Raw genomic sequence first — 6,000 nt, 5'->3', positions numbered from 1 at the left:
GTCTGCTCAGTTCCACTGGCAGAACGTTTGTTCATTCAGCTCCTGATGTCTACCAGAATCAAACAGGAAACCCAGGAGGGCTTTCTGGAGGAGGAGACACCTGTGAACTCTTTTGCAGCACAGATAGGTGTACCCTACTCCAGATGAGAGAAGAGAAGACCTTGCAGAGGGAATGAGGCCATTGAAGCAGGACTGGAATACAGAGATGTGGGGACCTCCCAGGGTCCCCTAGAAGGCCCCACACTGGCAGATACGAAGCTCAGAAACTGCCAGCCCCACCCCCATGGCAGCCCCAGCTCTCCTACAACCCCCCAGCCTTGCTGCCATGAGGTCCAGCAGGTCACCGACAGGAACCTCCAGAGTGCAAAGGAGTGTGGTTGTGGGTGGTGGGCCCTCTGGCCCCTCTCATCACCCCGCCTGTAACTACTCCCCATTTGTGTGTCTGTAAACATCCTGTGGCCTTGGGCAGCACCATTCTTGCCTCTGGGCCTCAGTTTCCTCATCTGTTCAACAAGGGGTCATGTATATGACCCCTTGACTCCCCTTCCAGCTAAGGCACCCGTGGCAGATGTACTCCCTTTCTCCCCCACACCCACTGCCCCCTCAGGCCTCTGGCATCCTCCTCTGGCTGACACTGGCATTGGCCCTGCCACCGCACCCCACAAGGAGGCTGCCCATCAGGGTCCTCCCAGGAAATATCCCAGTGAGCAGAGCTGGGCGGGAGCCGAGCAGGTGGGAGGTCTGTTTGTTTTCATAAACAATTCAATATTTAAGACCCGGCCAGCCGCTGCTGGAGCTCTCGGGCTCCCCCTTCCTTTGTCTCCATCTCTCCCCTCCGCCCTGCCGCGCACCTCCTCTGACAAACTGTGCGACTCCGACAGAAAATTCATTAGTCGTCTGGTCTTCCCTCCCCTTCTCCATGTTCCCAGGCAGCTCCGCGCCTGGTGTGTCAGCCTCTCCATCCTGATTATCTGGAGACGCCAATTTCAAAGAGACATCTTAATAGTGATGTCAACGAATTAATTAGATGTGTTAATGAGCTAAAAGCAACCCAAATTAAATTAATGCAGTAATAAGCGCAGACAGCAAAATTAGCTCCAATTTCTCTAAATGATTCTGAACTGTACACAACACCTCATCTCACTAGAACATTACCATCCCCCAAAGCTAATCAAGAACCCGGCGCAATTAACTGCTTAATTACAAACAGGCACGGGTGCTCACACACACACAGACACACATGTGCACATAAATGGATGGGAGATTCAGCAGACTGGGGCCTTGAGCCCGGCCAGCCTTGAGCCCGGGGGCAGTGTGGGCCTCAGGTCCACAGTCACTCCCACTCCCACCAGTATTTCGAACCCACAGTGGATAGTGTGTCCTGTCTATGGCTCGGCTTCCTGGGGACTTAGTCCAAATGCTGGATCTGCCTGCTCTGGGCAGGGTTAGGTGGCTGGACTGGGCCAGGCAAGAAGGGATGCTGAGTGGTCCCCCAGCCACTGAGCATCTGGGGGTGGCCCTAGTGTAAGAGAAGCAGAAGGGGGAGGAGGAAGAGGAAAAAGGAAGGAAGGGAGGAGGGGAGGGGAGGTGGTGGGAGCAGTGCCGAGTTGTTTATTGCTTGCATCAGAATCCGAGTTGCAACTAAAAAGCTAATTGTCCAGCCTGGCTGATTTCCCACCGGGCAGGGAGAGCTGCTAATAGCTTCGAAAGTGGCTCAGGTATCTGATTAGCTGTAATTGCAGCTACAGATAGGAGAGGGGTGAGGATGATGAGGGGAGGAGGAGGGGTGGCAGGGACACTGGGAGGGGGACAAGGCCCAGACATCGACTCAGAGCCAGCCAGTGACTGGAGGACACCGTGGGCAAAGCACAGGTGGCCAGGCCTGCCAGCCTTTCTGAGGACCACCCCATCATGGCCCAGGGGACTTCCCCTCATCCAGGCCATGCCATCTCTGGGCACCTGCACTCTCCAGCCTATCTGAAGAATGGAGCTGGGTCACAAACCAGAGCCCAGGTATGAGGAGCAGGCTTAGAGCAATACACAGTTGGTGCCAAGAGGGGCTGTGGCAGCTGCCTCTGGGCACAGGGCCCAGCCACGCGGGGAGGCCCAGGACGGCCCATGGACAGGGTGCCAACCAGACCCCTGCAGTAGTTTAGTCTTATAAGTGAAGAGTATTTTCTATTAATTTCAGATCTAGGTGATTGATTTGCTCCTGGGGACCCTTACCTCCCCAGACAGTGATCCCCGGGAGGGGCATCCAAAGTAGGAGCTAGGACACAGTGTTGCCCCATCAGCCATCAAGCCCACCCACTTGCCTGCCTTGTGGAAGCCTCCTCACCTTTTGGGTTCCTTCTAATTTCTCTGAGTGTATGTCTTCCCTCCCATACACTTTATTCATTCGTTTCTTATGATCTATTTGAATACCTATTCCTGTCTTTGCTCCAAATAGGAAACCAGGTACTGCTTCCTGGTTAACCCCAGCCACAGCTGCTCCCCTCATGGTGGGTACCACCTCCTCAGAGGCCCTGGAGTCCTGGCTACTGTTGCTGACCTAGTGCAGAGTGCTCCTGTGTGCCACAGAACCCTGTGACCCATGCACTAAGGGTGCCGGGAATCCTTAGGGCCATGAATGGGAAAGAACAGACCTTAGCAACCTGGGAAGGGTCCAATGAGAGGCCCCTGAGGCAAATTCACAGGGACCAGGATGTGGATGGACCAGGTGGGGAGTCGGGGGCAAATGTTCAGTGTTAGGCTATTCCCAGAGCCATCAGGGGTTGGAAGGACCCCCAGCCATATGTATCACTGCACCCTAGCCCAAGTGCCCCCTTCAGGGTTATCAGAGCCAGGAGAGCCCTGCTACACCCAAGACCATCTGAGCTACAGGCCACATGGATGGGGCCTCATGCCACACTTATGGCAGAGGGACTGGATACTGCCCACCTCTGGATCTCAGCCTGTGACACCCATGGGTCCAAACTCTCAGGCTAAGCCCTCAGTCCATTTTACAGATGGGGAGAGTGAGGTGGGGCTGGAGGGGCAAAGGTCTCTCTGGCTGCCTCTCCTGAGTGCCAAGGCGATCACCTTCCAATGTTGCTATAGGATTTTTATTTCCCAGCAGGAAAAAAAGGATTGTTTTGCTCCAGCAAGAGCTCCAAGGAGCTTTCCACTCCCTAAGCAGAGGAGTCCCAGAGGCTGGTTGGGGTGGGGAGGGCAGGGGTGGCAAGCAATGAAGACCAGGCCTGGCTGCCCACACTATGCCAGGGCCCTGGTTATGTTCCCCACCTGGCCACCCCTGGACTTCCAACCTGTTGTAGGGCTTCTGTGCATATGGACACTCTGGCACAGGACACACAGGAGCACTCCAAACTCAAGGCTGCTAGTCACGGGGCTGTGGGGCGGGGAGGGCAGCCGAGCCTCAGGGAGCCGGGCGCTGCATGTCAGGCACACACCTGGATGCTGCCCAGGCTCCGCAGCCCACACCAATTAGGAACTCACTTTACATTATTTTAATTTGTCTCTGGGGCCCTAGAAGGAAAATCATGCGATTATTATTATTATTATTTTTTTGGCTGGAAACTCCAGTAGCCATTATATAAATTACATATAATTGAATACATCAGAGGCAGTTTCTTTTAAACAATCATGTTTAAATGGTGCCCCCTCCCCAAATAACTGGGCATGGGGTTATGTGAGAACATTTAGGCCCTGGGAGGAGGAGAGAGGCTTCCGGATCACCCAGACTATGCATCACCAGCTGAAGCACACAAAGGGCACAAGAGGCTTTGAAATCTGTCCCACGAGGGCTCCAACCCCTGCTGCCCTCCGACTTGCTCTGTCACCTCAAACAAGGCGCCTAACTTCTCTGAGTCTCAGTGTTCTCATCTCTGCCTCATAGGGCTGATGTAATGGATCATGGAAAAGCCCTTATGTGGTGCCACAAGGAACTCATCTTCCCCGCTTGGATCATCTTCTCAGCCCACAGCCTCGGCTCCCCAGACGTGGGTATTTTAATCAGGTGTGACAGGACACACAGATGTAGAAATGACTACCATTAGGAAGAGTTGTTTTTATACTCACAGGTCCCTGGAAACAGGAGGCAAGATACACAGGGCTCCAGGAGAGCTCTGAGGCTGGTCAGGAGGTTCAGAGTCATGGGAGGAAGTGGGAAGGGAGAAGGGGCTGTGTTGTGGCCTCCTTGGGAAGCCTCAGGACTGGGTAGGTGAGTAATCGGCAGATACAAGGGCTTCCTGGTCATCTGGCACCTGGCCCTGGGTGACAGGGGCTCAGGATGGTAGCCTTGAGTGTGAGAGCCCCACAGAGGAGGGGAGGAGATTCTAGATGGTTTCTTTGCTAGGAACTGGCCAGCCTGAGAGGGGCACCTTCCAAGGTCAGTTGCAGACATCAGAGCAAGGATCAACTATATGGAGAACAAGGAAGTACAGTTAACACAGGGCAACCAAAGTGGATGCCAGCTGCCAGCAGGGTCACTGAATCCTGCCTGTGGGTGCCCTTGGGACACTCATCACCCTATCACGGTTAAGATGGGAGTTCCTACCTCTCCTGAGTATAGATGAGGAAACTGAGGCCCAGAGAGGGAAGCCACTTGTGACCACATGGGGAATGGGATCAGGGAAATGCAGACCAGCCAGGTCCATGCCCAGGGCCCAGGCCCAAACTCTCCATCAGGGTGGGGGCCAGGACTCGGGCTATCGGAAGGAGAGAGGATGAGCTTGCTGGTGGACTGCATGTGGGGTGGACTCAAGGCTATTCAGTGTTGGTGCACAGTGGCACTCAGCTTTTGCCCTCTGGGTGAGCTTATACAAGCTCCTGCCCCTCTCTAGACCTCAGTTTCCCTATTTATACAGGGAGAAGTGCAGCAGCACACAGCCTTCACCCTGGCACCTTTGGGGGACTTACCGAATCTGTGCTCTTGTGCTAGGGAGGCAGAATACACCCACAGCTGTTCCCTGCACAGTGGGTGACAACAAATGCTTGGAAACCACTTGTGGGCAACAGAATGGGTTGGTTGAAAAACACATACGTGTCTATCCCACATAGAAAGAATGGGGCTGCTCCACATGCCAAACGGAGGGACAGGCGGGTTGTGTTGGTTAAAGCAGCCAGAGACAGGCAACACACACGCTTTGCTTGACTGCGGGCAGGATGATAGATCTTTAACTTGTAGACATCAGACACTGAACATGCAGGAAACTGGCCTCAACAGTAGCCACAGGGCTGCCAGCAGGGATCTGTGGCACATGGGGAACGTACTTTCCAGTTCATCCTTTTGTTCTGTCTGAAATTGGGGGTGTGTGTTTAACATGCAGCTGTATTACTTTCTTTCTTTTTTTTTTTTTGTAGAGACAGAGTCTCACTTTATTGCCCTTGGTAGAGTTCTATCGTGTCACAGCTCACAGCAACCTCCAGCTCTGGGGCTTAGGCGATTCTCTTGCCTCAGCCTCCTGAGTAGCTGGGACTACAGGCGTCTGCCACAACGCCCGGCTATTTTTTTGTTGTTGTTGCAGTTTGGCTGGGGCCGGGTTTGAACCCGCCACCCTCGGTATTGGGCTGGCGCCCTATTCACTGAGCCACAGGCACCGCCCAAGTATTGCTTTCTTCTTAAAAGTGTTTTAAGTACTTCTAGGTATATATCCAATAAAATTGAAAACATGTCCACATAAAAATCTGTACACAAGGGCCGAGTGCAATAGCTCCCATCTATAACCCCAGCACTTTGGAAGGCTGAGGTGGGAAGATTGATTGAGCCCAAGAGTTTGAGGTTGCAGTGACCTATAATGAAGCCACTGCACTCCAGCCAGGGCTAAAGAGGAAAACTCTATCTCTAAAAAAGTTTTTTTAAACTGTATACACGGCGTGGGGCCCATAGCACAGTGGTTATGGCGCCAGTCGCATATACCAAAGTTGGTGGATTCGAACGCAGCCCAGGCCAGCTAAAAATGCAATGACAACTGCAACAAAAAACAGCTGGGCATTGTGGCG

The sequence above is a fragment of the Otolemur garnettii genome, unplaced genomic scaffold (genome assembly GCF_000181295.1).
Source record: "Otolemur garnettii isolate 467f Iridium unplaced genomic scaffold, OtoGar3 scaffold00092, whole genome shotgun sequence".
Taxonomy (NCBI): Eukaryota; Metazoa; Chordata; class Mammalia; order Primates; family Galagidae; genus Otolemur; species Otolemur garnettii.
This window is presented reverse-complemented; position numbering follows the sequence as displayed.